At 52.0% G+C, this 13,774-nt stretch overlaps 1 protein-coding gene across 1 annotated transcript in view; it reads left to right on the top strand.

Moving 5' to 3' along the window:
* Positions 1-13,774, top strand: part of PLXNA4 (plexin A4) — a 393,937-nt gene that overhangs the window by 142,840 nt on the left and 237,323 nt on the right. The window lies entirely within an intron of this gene.

Raw genomic sequence — 13,774 nt, 5'->3', positions numbered from 1 at the left:
GCCTCATCTAAAACAGGGATAAAAACCAACCAAGCCCCCAGTTTCATGTACTATTTTCTGTATATACATACAGTACATAAAATAGGTGCTGTTACCGTGCTCGGAGTGTAGGAGATGCTCTGTAATCTAGTAACGGAACTGAATATAAATATAGCTGGTGGTAGGTAAAATTACCTTGTAGCTAAGCAGAGCTGATCCAGATCTGTTGTGGAAACATGAGTATCCAGCTCAAGAGACTTCTGCACTGTCCCCAGTAACCTGATCTCCCGCCTTATTCCAAACCTTCACTGTGGGAAGTTCTTCCCGGTATCTTGCCTAGTTCATGCTAGTTGGAATTAAAGCCATTTCCCCGTGTCAGCGGCTCCCATGCCAGCAGCGTTAGCATCACCTGGGAACTTGTTAGACATATACATCCCAGACCCAGACTTACGGAGTCAGGGACTCCAGAGTTGAGGACCAGCCATGGGGTTTTAGGAAGCTCTCCAGGTGATGCTGATGCTTGCTAAGCTTTGAAAAACACTGCCTTAAAGGATTGTCTCTATTGACTTAATCAAGAACTCTCAGAGTTCCCTCCCACATGGCCCTTCTCCTGATGCTTTAAATCTGTCCTATCTCCCTATGTCCTATCTCCTCCCCACAAAGGACAGCTGTCTATTTCCCGGGTTCTTGGAATGTTGGCAGGTTTCTGAAAGTCAGGCTTATGAAATTCTTCAAGGCTCGCAACCCTCTATGCTTAGGCAACAGACTAAGGGATGCAGGGCCACATCACCTCATCTGCTCCTTCTACGCCTCCCTCCGCATCTCTGGGCAGGTCCTCAGATCCACCCATCTGCTTCTAAGTGCTGCGTTCCTGCCAGGGACTGGGTGGGTTGAGCCAAGAGGGCCACAGTGTTGCAGCGGAGGAAGAACAAACTCTCGGGGGAGAAGTGCTAGCTGAGTGTGCCTCCCGGTCATTACTGTGGGGCCTGGTGCTGCCCTGTGCACGTGACTACGTCGCTGCAAATTCCACAGGCTGCTGTCTGCGGGGAGCTGGGCACTAGATAACAACTGTCCAGAGGGTTATTCCTTGGGCATTTTTGTTCATTAAAAAAGTTGTCTGTCGTTCCCAGAAGCCCCAAGGGGAGGGGCTGCTTCTACTCCTGGAATCCCATATGGGGCCAGTTTCAGCAACTCTCAACCAATTCTCAAGCCATAAGTAAGTCAACACCTTATATGATGTGGTGAGCCTGCCTCGGGGGTACGTATATAGAGGAGATAGTGGTGGCTGGCTCCAGGATCATGTGTGCAAGTAGCAAAGGTCAGGCAAGAATTAATTTAAAAACTGGGCTCCAACCCAAAGCCTTGAGATCCAGTGTGTAGGCTAAGAAGGACGATCTACTGGAGGCTATCTTGCATTGCTTGGGAAATTCTCAGAGTTAATATGAAGAGCTATATACCCTAGGTTTTAGGAAGCCTGGGTTCTAATGTTGACTTTGTCACTGATGGTTTGTGACCTTGGGCAAGATTGTTTCTTCATTCATTCTTTTATTTGTTCCTTCAACATTGGATTAACACTAATTGTGTTCTTTGCACTATGCTGGTCGCCTGGGGATACATCAAAGAGTAAAGTACATCCCTTTTCAAAAGTAGCCCATGGTCTGAGGAGGGTTACAGAGCCAGGGCTTCCACGGAGGTACTCGCAAAGTCCAGTGGGAAGCTGGAGGACAGAGCCATGGGTGCTTTTGGAGAGAGGAATGCTTCTCTGACAAAGCTTTGAGATGCTCCCTCCATTTCTTCCTCTCCTCCAGTGATTTTTTTTTTTTTTTTTTTTTTTTGGCCACACCAAGCGACATGTGGGATCTTAGTTCCCCAACCAGGGATTGAACCCATACCGCCTGCAGTGGGAGCACAGAGTCCTAGCCACTGGACCGCCAGGGAAGTTCCTCCTCCAGTGATTTTGTAAAAGCCAGGTCTCATCAGTGTAGTCCAAGTTCTGTCTTGTGTATCACAGGCTCCCAGCGTGAGAAGGGAGATGAAAAATTGCCTAGTTTAACCACCTTTGGATGCTTCCATACCTCCTCCTGTAATATACCCCTTTCCTTGCCTACACACAACCACTCAGCCAGGTTTCTGTCCAGCCTACATTTGAAGATCTGCACCAAATTTTATGGACATCTGTTACAAACAACAGAACTAATGGCCATGTCAGAACTTTTAAACAAGAGGACAGATACCCATTTCAGAATTGTGTCGGCTGCCATGTTGGTTTAAAGGAGACTCAATCCACCTAGAGGTATATCCTGATACCCTTGAGTGGAATTCCAAATTTCAGTGGCTCCAAGAAAATCAGAGGTGGGAGGGAATTTTGAATATTCTAAGTCATTCTCATTCTCTCTTTCCTTAAACCCCATTTTACAAATGAGAGATCTGGGGCCAAGAGAAGAGAAATGCCTGGCCCACGATTGCAGTTTGTCGTGGTTGCTATTCATGGAACTTCTTGGAATGTCTGGTAGTTTCTCAGGGAATGGGGAACTTGTAAGGGCACTGCTCTGGCCGCTGGTAGTCGGGGATGGGCAGAGTCTACAGCAATCCGCCAGTGTAGGGGAGTCAGGATAGCCCGACAGCGCTGCATGCTTCATGCCTTCTCCTCAGACCACCCTGATGTCCAGTGGTTGCGCTATATTAGAGAGGGTTTGCGTTAACCAGGACGTCGGAACTCATCACCCAGAACGTGCCACACCCCAGCCATATGCCACAAGTGGTAAGAAGCTGGAACTCCGAATTAAGTACTCCTCCTCTTGGCTCTAAAGCACATCTCCAATCCTACATGGGAAGAATAACCATTCCCATGACTTGAGAGCGTTCGACCTCTGACACGTAAGAGAAAAATCACTTCTGCGAGGTAAGATGACGCTGAGCTCTGACAGTTAGTGCCTACACGCAGAGACTGTCGTGACTCCTGAGAATAACTTAGGTGCTTCTGACAGAAACAAGATAATTGGAGAACTTTAGGCATGGCATAGATGGTTGTACCGGGAGCACATGATGTTGGGGCCAGGGATGGAGTCACCTGGGTGTTGCCCCGACCTTCCAGCCTGCCATGCAGACAAGCAGGGCTGTGTTGGCAAAAGTTGGTGGATTGCTCTGAAGGCCCCGTGAGCCCCTCACAGGGTCTCAGCTCCCTCCTCTCAGTACCCAACATGCAGTCCTGAAGCCTGAGTGTTTCCCCTTTCTTTTCTGTCTTCCCAGACAGTGTTGGGAGAAACAGTGCTTCGGCACGCCAGTCACCTCGGCCCTTCCATCTACTTGGCCCGGGTCTCTCGCATTCTAATCATTACCACCAGCCCGCTCACAGATGTCTCCTGGAAAGCGAGGAGTGATTTTCAAGCAGAAAGCAGAACATACTCTGCTGGTTCTGTGCTGGTGGCCGTGAGGGGCATGAGTAAATCAAATGGTCTCTCCAAGCAGCGAAGCGCTGAGGCGAGGAGGGGGGGTGTGATGGGCAGAAAGAGCGCAGAGGCTGGCTCTGCGGATGCCATGAGGATGGAGTGCTGCGCCTTGGGTGAGATGCCTGGCGCCCCTGTCTCATGTGCTGTGTGGGTACCACAGGTGGGGAAGAAGTCACATCTTGTGCCTCAGTTTTCCTCCCTACGCAGGGCAGGACTGATCCTGTGTCTGGAAAAGCTCTGTGCTTATCAGAGAAACGCATTCTTTAAGTGCCATCTTATGAGAGTCTATAAACAGGAAGCAGAGGGCGTTCAGCTTGGGAAAAAATGATCTTTAGGACTGAAAGTTTTTGAAACGATTTCGGTAAGAAGAGGAGAGAACTTATGTATTTTTGGACCTGGCTCTTTTCCAAGTGGGTCCCAGTAAGCAAGGCTACTGGGTGCTGTTTAATAACATAAGCATGTCATATTCACCAGCTCTTCCTAAATGGCCTCTCCTAGCCAGGGGAGAGAGAGAGAGAGAGGTATTCTCTCATTGTCTCATACAGAGCATCTGGGGAATACTGTGTAGAATTTTTTTCCTGTGTTTTGTTTTTTTTACAAAATTCATGAGGCCGGGAGTGGAGTTTTTGCTGGCATTCCTGTTTGGTGAAGAGAGAGCAATGCAGGCAAGATAAGTTTCTCCATAAGCAAACATTGCTCAGGGAGGGATTCAGCTCCCCCCACTGAAAGCAGGGAGGTGATTAACCCTGCTTCACACCCAAAAGCCAAAGGTTGACCTAGGGGAACAGAGGCGCAAGGAAGCTGGGGTGCAGGTGGGGCCTGGCTGGGGTGACGGTCAGCCTGTGTTCTTTCTAGGATAGTCACAGGGACAATGTCTTCTGATCCCAAACCCAGACCCGAGTCACGGGTGGGGACCAGTGGGTGAGCTCCGAGGCGAGGGGTGCTGTCTCCACTGCAGGATGGAGATGTTAGGAGGCTGGACGCCGGCACAGAGATTGATCCGGGCTCCTCACAAATGGTTATCACTGAGCAAATCGCTTCCTGTGAGCGGAGATTTCACAGCTGTAATTTCGTTTCCTTATGGTTGCTTCTTGCTGAAAGCGCCTTGCCTAACATCACTGTTGATAGTCATGGAGTTTGAAGGGCCTTCAAAAAAAGTACCGTATGGGAAGGTATTTGGGAGAGCAGAGTCGAGTGTAAATGAGGAGAAACAGCCACTAAGTTGGGATGCGGTGGGCGTGGGACTCGGCGGCAGGGCCCTGCGCAGAGCAGCCGCAGAGCCTGGGATGCCCTCCTCCCTCCCCTCCCTGTGTCCGCCTTTGCTTGTGCTCTACCTTGTGGTGCAGTGGATCCTTTCCCCCCCCCGACCCCGGCTGTAAACCCCAAGGGCTTTTGCAGGGACTTTGAACAATCCCTGGGCTGAGGTTCTGTAAGTGTCAGGCACTTGTCTGAGGTCATGCCTGCAGACCTGCTGTCCACGCCTTTCTACCACATGAACTGGAAGGAAATACCGCTCCCTGCCTCCCTTGGTTCCTGTTAACCTTTTTCTTTTCTAAATTGCATGCAAGGTCCCGCCCACTGCATACACGTATATCCCAGCAATTCTAAGTTGTGTTTTGCTCTGTTTCCCTGCCTCCCTGCTAAATACATCTTGTCTTTTCTGTCTTCAGCATCTTTCCCACCCTTTTGACTGTTCTGGGAGCTCCTTCGCAGCTCAGATGTCGCCTCCTCTCTGAAGCCTTCTCTGATCTGCCCCTCCCTCCCGCGTCGCCCTGGAGCAGGACAAATCACCCCGTTTCATGGACTGCTGCTGGGCTCCTCAATATTCCCAGGTTTTCATAGCTCACCTTGTTACGGTCATTTGATCAAGTGTCTGTCTGCTTTTCTTCCTGGGCCCTGTGTGAGATGCTGTCAGGCAGGGGCATTGACACCTGTGTGGTCCCCAGTGCACGCAACAGGAGTGCACACAGCATTTGTTTTTGGTGAATGGAGTTGAGGGCTGGGGAGCCCTGTCCACATGGCATTTTTCTCGAGCCTCCAGAGACTTTACCACTTCCTGGGGGACCACCAGACTTCTGAACCCTCAGGAAGATGTCTCTGTGAGTTTAATGATGTTGTTCTATAAATTTATCTTTTTTTTATTTTTATTTTTAATGGCGTTGGGTCTTTGTTGCTGCATGTGGGCTTTCTCTAGTTGCAGTGAGCGGGGGCTACTCTTCATTGTGGTGCAGGGGCCTCTCATTGCGGTGGCTTCTCTCGTTGCGGAGCACGGGCTCTAGGCACGCGGGCTTCAGTAGTTGTGGCACGTGGGCTCAGTAGTTGCGGCTCGCGGGCCCTAGAGCGCATGCTCAGTACTTGTGGCGCACGGGCTTAGTTGCTCCGTGGCATGTGGGATCTTCCCGGACCAGGGATCGAACCCGTGGCCCCTGCATTGGCAGGTGGATTCTTAACCACTGCACCACCAGGGAAGTCCCGGTGATGTCCTAAATCCTTCTTAGGGCTGGGCCAGGTCAGAGCTGGGGAGTGTTTGAGTCCCTGGAGGATGCTCAAAGGCAACGACCAAGATGACGTGGATCTAGATGAGTGAGTCTAGTCAACACCTGCCTAGAGAAGTCTCTGCCTGACCAGGCGCCTTTCCTACCGTGGCCCCACCCGGGCCTCCACCAGGACTCAAAATCCCAGCTACACTCTCTGCTTTGGAATAAGGAACACAGACAGGATGGGGGCATCCACATCAGAGGCCTTGCTAAAGGGAGCTTGTGCTGTCCAGGAAGGAAATGGGGAGGGCAGGGAGCACGTCTGCCTCTGTCGGTCTTTTCCCGTGAACTCTTTTTTTTTTTGGAGTATAGTTGCTTTACAATGTTGTGTTAGCTTCTGGAGTGTTTCTCTGATACCTTGAAAAGGACAGAGAGTTCGTTCTGGGCAGAAATTAACTCGTCAGGTAGTGGCCGGAACTGACTCTTGGTGCCTTGCCACCTCATGTGTTTTTTCCCTGGAGAAAGCTGGAGCACTTTTGTGGATTTAAGAGCAAGCGTGCCTATTTGAATGGATATAATAAAATTGCTAGATGGAAGTGATATACTCCTTGTTGGTGCAAGTGCTTCATACAGATTTGTCTAGGAGTGAAAACCGTGTTGCTAGGCATGATATTTCTGTTCGTCTTGGGGCTAGGGTTCAAGTGCTTAACAAGCAGTGCTCCTTTTGCAATAGTGGAATAAAAACCCAGAACCAACAGCAGCTCCCATCACTCACAGAGACGCTGGGCGTGTTCATCTCTGCGGATTTCTGATGGATGCGTTCTGATACCCACCGGTGACTTCTAATTACCAGCTGCTCACGCTTCCCCTCCCTCCAGCCTCTGCTGGCTCAGGCCTGGCATCTCCCAACAGCTTCACCGTTGGCATCCTGCTTGTCTTGTGAAGGAGTCTGTCGGGTGGTATTAGGCGTCATGGATCAGCCCCTCAGAACTGAGGGTGAGACCCCTCCCCCCGATGGAATTGCACGTGACAGGAGAGATGAATTCACCACCACGCACAGGTCCGAATGAACACAGTCACCCAGCGCTGATGGGAACCTTAAGGAATCAGGCATAGATTAAAGCCACGGAGCCTTTCAAATGCAGATGCCCCCTAATGAATCACATGTTGGAACTGGTCGACTTACTCTTTGGGTCCCTTCTTAATAAAGACCGGCATGAGCTTCTCCCTCCTCAAAGCAGGAATGCACAGGAGCCAGGCTGCCATCTTCGTTTGGCCCAGGTCAGCATCAAATGGCCCGTGATTATTGTCTGATGTGCAGCGGCTCGCATGTGGCTGGACCAGCAGCTCTGCAATCAATCCCAGCTGCTGGGCTGGAGGGTGGCCCCAGCCACCTGAGCCTCAGGTTGGAATCATCTCTTATATCCCCATTAAACTCTGGGCCCCTACCACATGGGAGAGTTTAAGGGGAAAATGAGATTTTATTAAAGCCAGGGGACCTCCCTGACTGAGCCGAAAGCCTAATAAGAGCCGTAAGGGTTTCTTATCGCAGATGAAAAGTTTCCCATTTTCCCAGATTCCTCCCGTTTGTTGCTGCTGTGTGGCCTCTCCCCGACCCTGCATTTCCATGGGTGCCTCATTATTTAAAGCCATGGCTAAAATGCCAAACAGCAGTTAGTAACCAAACCATCCAGCAAACCCTTTTTCTCCCCCTGGTGAAGGCCAGCGGTTTTGTGTGTACGTGGTTTATAGTCTGAACACAATGACTTCAAAAGGCTCCTGAGTTTCAGAGCGATAAGGTGATCAGGATTTCCAGGGAAAAATAAGACAAGCCAGAAAGGTGTGTGTGCCTCTGGAGCTCTTGCTCCTGGAGGTGTCCGTGACCCAGACACGGCAAAACTGCCACCGTGGTCTCAGCGACTCACTCTGAGTGCATCTAGAACTCGGTGGCCTGGCTCCAATCATAGAATCCTAGTGTGTAAGGAATGGTTGCCTTTTCTTTCCCATCCTCTAGACTTCTCCTCCAGACCTTGGGGAGGACATTATAAGACTGAGCATGGCCAATGGCTGGGTCACCGGTCGCTGGGTCTGGGGATGAAGTTGGCAGTGAAGTTCAGCAGGACTCGCGGGTAGCCAGGGCTGGTCCACCTGCCCTACAGGCTTTTCATTGCTTCCACTGTCAGGGCACGTCATGCCCCAGCCGCTTTCAAAACTTGGAATTGCTGTTGCCCGTTTAAAATGGGGATGATGATACTTAACCACCCGCATAGCGTGTGGGAGATTAAAAGGGATAATGGATGCTGAGCCAGTAGAAAAGTGCCCAGCAATAGTAAGTACTCAGTAAGTGTTTAGTATTTTATAATGGCATTGCATCAAAGCATTGTATGAGTAGACGCTTATGAAATGTCAGTTTCCTTAGCACTTTCCTCCTCTCCATGCCAAGCCCTCTACTGAGCCCACAGACATAGATTATTTTCTTTAAGCCTCCCAACTTCCCCTATTTATAGATAAGAAAGACAGGCCTTCAAGAACTTATACAAGATGTACCGCTGGTGAGTAGCAGAGCCAGAATTTCATTTATCAGATATTTATCAAGAGCCTGCTGTGTGTCAGAGACTCTTGTAGGATCTTGGACTTGAGCCTTTGTGGGTTTGATTCTAAAAGCCTCCATCTTTCCTACTCATCAGGCTGGTCTGTGAGCTCTGGGAGGTGATGAGTAACATCTCCCGACCTAGGAAGTATTTAAAGATAGAGAAGACACAGAGGTAGGCTTAGGAGCTTCTGCGCCTGCTGAAGGCGGGGGTGGAGTGGCTGAGCTGATGTCATTAGGAGGAGGGATCTGCCATGGGCCCGTCTCACCTCTTTCAGAAGAGCAGCAGCTACACGTGCTCACGGAAGAGGAGCCGCACAGGTGTCAAGAGACCCCTTCAGTGAGGAAGAAACTGCTTGCAGACACAAACACACACTGTGCCTGTGTGATCAGCGTGGTGATGCTGAGTGCCATGTGTTACGGGGAAGCATACAGCTCAGAATGGCAGAACCGCTCAAGGTGATCGTCTCTGACCCAGCTTAGCCATTCCGTTCTGCTTCTTTTGGACTGGAAAAGTTAAGCTCTTGGCTGGCAGGAACTGTGTGCTTGCTCAACTCCTGGCCCTGCAGCCCCTAACGCGGTGCCACGCGTCATGGCCCATGGATGTAGGCTTTTTCCAAAGCGTTTGCCTGTGTCTGGTCACATGGGCTCACGGTGAGTTGATGGATAGGAGGTAAGAACCAGGCCGGGGCAAAAATAATATGAGTGTTAATCTAGCGGCAACGATCCACGTTAATTAAACAGAGCGGTGACACAGACAATCAAAAGATGGTGTCTTTTTTGGCTCCGGAATGCACAAGGAATTGCTGGAATTGCTCCAGGTTGAACTTTTCACCTTCCCGATCGTGTCTCCCCAGGGTTATTCCTCAGGCTGTTTACATGGACTCAAGCACTCTTCAGTGGCTGAGTGTGTCCCAGACCTTGTGCGAGCAGGGGTCAGGGCGTGGGGGGGTGTTGGAGGGAGCAGATCAGGAGGCCGCAGCCATGGGCTGTGATCAGGGCTCACTGTCCTGGTGCCTGCTCTTGACTCCTCCATTTCAAGGACCTCTGTGACAATCCCTCACCCCCCCACCCCACCCCGATCTGAGGCTCCCTCCCGGGGTCTGCTCCGCTCCCCTCACCGCCACTTTGATTCCGGCCTTCAGAGCTCTCAGTGCTTTGGTTTTATGAAATCCTCAAGGAGGACTAACTCCCCATCCCAACACAAATAGGCTGGCCCATCTGAGAGGTGCTGAGGTCTTCAGAGAGAAATGTCCCAAGAAGTGATTCAAGACCCCACAGGTTAGTAACCGGCAGGTGACGATGATGGCCCCCTTTTCCTTTGAGGGTCCCGGGCCATCCCTGAGGGGCTCCTGGGGCAGGTTTCAGTACATTTGTTTTTCTCATCCATTCAGATGGCCCTTGTCTTAACTTCATCCTTTCCTTCTCTTGTCTTCCCTGCATCCCTTCCTTCCCTCATCTTTGTGCCTACTGTAGACATAGCATGCAGCCAAGGAACATATGACCTGGTTCATCGTTCCCTGTCCCCCAGCCCCCCGTTCCCTCTCTACCCCAGCCTGCCTCTCTGCCCCGACCCCAGAGGCACATTCCTTTGCAGCCCAATCCTAAGCCCAAGGCGTGCCCTCCCCCACCCCATGTTCTCCTCCCCTGGGATTTCCTCTCCACCCTCCTGATCCACTCCCACCCCTCCCTCTGCCCACCGGTGTCCACACGTAGCCGACACTCATTAGGGGGCCCCTGCAAACCAGCCAGCAGCTCTCACTACCTGCCACGGGCATTGTGCATTCTCACTGGGGACCCTCAGGGCAAAAGTGAGCTGTCAGCTCCCTGGACAGTTACGTTCTTTTGGGAATGTGCTTCTCCCTAAATGCAGCGGATGGCCTAGCTCCGTCATAGCACCAGGGGCTGGGGCGGGTAGGGAGAAAGGCTCTAAACATGAGTCATCAGAACCCAAGGAAAGCATCTGCTCACGGCTCCACTGAGTGAATTTGCTTCCTGCAGGCATTTATTTATGTTCTCTTGTATTAGTGTTATGAGAGGAATAGAAATGGGCAACACACACACACACACACACACACACACACGCACACACACGAGTCCAGGACAGTTGGCGTTGCCAAAGAGAGGCAGAGCAACACAAGTTTTATTATCTAAATACAGACTTTTTTTTTTTTTTCAAACAAATGGATGATTTTATAAAAGTTACTTAAGGCCGGGGAGCATCACTGAAGGCCGTGGGCTGGATGTCCTTCAGTATTTGAGAGGCTGCATCCAAGCTGAGAACCCATGGTGTCTCTGGCCTCGGAGGAGGCCTGTGGGTACTTGGGTGACCCCCCCCCCCCAGCTGGCTGTCCCTGGAGTCTCACACCAGGGCACAGCCTGTGACAGAAAGATATGGGGTCTCTCTGAACCCACCCACCAAAAGAGCGCTTTGGGCAGAACATGTCTGGATTTTCCCCAAACAGGGTTGAGGTTGGGAAGCAAGGACACCCACGCTGACCCTTGTCGCTTCAGTATGAAAAGCTTGGGCTCTCCTGCAAGGGAGCCACGCCACAAACTAGCTTCCGGGCCACACTGCAGTCACCTCTTTGTACCTACTTCTCAGGAGGCCCGTAATGGACATATTAGGCATCAGAATCAACAGAGTCTATAAAAATCCCCTCCTTTGATGAGCTCGTTGTTCCAGGTGATGGTTGGGGGCAGACACGAAGTGCCTGCTTTTCAGCTGAGGCTTCGGTGGAACGCTTTTCCCTGTTGACACCAGTGGCGGTGCTCTGTCTTGGTGGTGAATGTTGCACCCACCAGGACTTCTCCCAGTAGCAGAGCCAGTGGACTCATTAGCCTGACCCCCTCGGCAGGCTCCTCGGGATGATGGCTGAGAAGTAGGAGCTATCCACCCGTTTCTCTGTCCCCGCCGGGCTCAGGGAGCTCTCTGCCCCACTCCGGGCTGGAAGCCACGTCCTGTCAGTTTCTCTGAGAAGGGGGAAAACCGCGTATGACACCGGCAGAGGGTCTGGTGGCTGCGTCTTAGCTGGTTGCTGGTGCCTGGGTGGCCCCTGGGGCCTGAGAATCAAAGGAAGGGGCTGAGGGCACTCAGCTTTGCGCTGTCTTTGCTGCTGATTTTGCCCGAGGGGAAGACAATTGAAAGCGTCTGTCTTGGTCCAATGGCAGAGGTGCTGGGGATCTTGTCTCACGTTAAAGGGCTGGGGGAGGCTCCAGGCTCCCCTGAGCCTCCAGGCTCATCAGGCGCTGGCAGATCTAAGCAGGTCACCCAGATGAAGAGCCGGGTCCTCGACGTGGATAATCGGAATGATCTGAATTAGGGCTGGGGAAGGGACTGCCCCTCAGGTGGTGCTGTGAGCTGCAGACATTCACAGGGTACGTGTGAGGTGGAAGCAGACACCGCTGCAGATAGGAGGCAGGGCCCAAGGTCAGTGCTTGAAGTCCAGGGTCACCACATGGCTCGAGGCTGGCGACTTGCGAATTCCACTCTGGAGACCATGCCATCTGGGGTCCTGGGCCAAGACCTTTTAGGGCTGTGCCCGGCTCCTCAGCAGATGCCTGTGTGTCAGCTTCCCTCAGCCCAGGCCTTGTCTGCAGCTGGGTACAGTGCCCAGAGCGGATGAGGCGTCATTGAGCCAGGCAGGATGAGCCACGCCTGTGCACAGGTGTCTGGGCCCTCACGGCCGGGCAGGAGCTGCTGAGGGCCCAGTCCTGGCCCCCTCCACATGCCAGCTGGTGCAGGGGCAGGGGTGACAGGAGAGAGCAGGACCCTGGCTCCTCTCTGGTCCGCAGGTCAGTGGGGCATCCCACCAGTTGGACTTGGGCTCACACAGACGCTCCTCTGGATGCCCGACAGGCCCGCGGAGCTGCTGGCAGGAAGGAGAGTGACAGGGGAGCGAAGGCTGTGTGGCCCCAGCCTCTTCTCTCCGTCCTCCCCTCCCCTCTGCTCTTTCCACCCTACAGTGTTCTCTCCTTGCTGCTCTTTTCTCTCAGATCTTAATAATTGATCAATAGTTTTTGTACATTCAACTAAAAAAAAGCCTAACTAGCATAGAATAGCCCAAAATGCTCCCATTTTACTCCCCTCCTCCCAAGGCGACCCTGCCCCACCTTTGATCGTGCTCTCAGGATTTACTTTGGCTCAATCATCATCCCTCTCTACAGCCCATTTGCCAAGTCATCCTCCGCTTGCCCATCCTCCTTAGTCTGTGTGCATGTTTTCTACGTTATCACAGAAAACTCCTTGCTGCACCCCTTTTGTGGTCTCTGGCTTCCATCAAGCCTGGAGCATTAAGAGAAAAGTAACCCGATGGAAAGAGCAGGCTTTGGCCAGTGGACCCGGGTGGGGATTGCAGATCTACCGCTCACTGCTGGGGGGCCGCTTCCCAGCTACTCAGCCTTCCAGCTCTCAGCTTTCTTACCTACTGCAGACCCGTACTGCCCGTCTGTTGTGAGCACTCAAGTCTATTCCTGGCTCCCAGTGGCCATTCAGCTCCTGCCAATGCCCTTTGCTGGTTCCATCCTCCCCTCTTTCTGCTGTTCCGTGGACATTTGTTCTCCATGGACAAGCTGCCTCCATATGTGTTCATCTGGCCCAGCCACATGGGTTCTTCATCTGGACCGAGTCATTTGTGATATTCCCTGAAGATGGGGGTCATTACTGATCCCCACCCCTCCTTCCTCGGGTACTGAACAATGTCTTCTCATCTTCCCAGTGAGCGAGTGTCGAGGGGCCAGACCCGCCATTGCCTCCAGGGTCACTCCCGGATTACATATTTCTTCCAGTTTTTCTCAGTGCACAGCTCCCTGTAACCAGTCACATTAGAGACAAGTTTACACCTTTTAGCTAATCTCACTGCTGCTCCACAGGAGTTACCAAGCTCCCCGAGAGATGGGGAGGTACCCAGAGGACTGGGAGGGGACAGCGTCCCATGTCCTGTGGTTAGTGATGTGAAAGGAGGGGGCAGGGCCACCCAGCTTTCTTCCTTGCAGCGTGCTCTGCTAGCTCAGTTTTTAGTTCTCAGAGGAACTGAGCTTCCACAATGTCCTTAGGGATACAGGTTTCTATCTGGAGGACTGGGCAGAGTAATTATTTCCTTGCTGATGCCTGTTCTCTCTTTGAATCTCCTTCTCCTCTGTGGCCTGAGTATCAGGAGTCCTGGGTTTGGGGCCACCTTTACCTTCTGCCTCACGTAAGTAGCCTTCCCTTCCCTTCCCTTCCCTTCCCTACCATTCCTATCCCTTCCTCTTCCTTTCCTTTCCTTTCCTTATATTCC

This window comes from Stenella coeruleoalba (genome assembly GCF_951394435.1).
Source record: "Stenella coeruleoalba genome assembly, chromosome: 9".
Taxonomy (NCBI): Eukaryota; Metazoa; Chordata; class Mammalia; order Artiodactyla; family Delphinidae; genus Stenella; species Stenella coeruleoalba.
The sequence above is the reverse complement of the archived record's forward strand: the minus strand, read 5'-3'. Positions and strand labels throughout refer to the sequence as shown.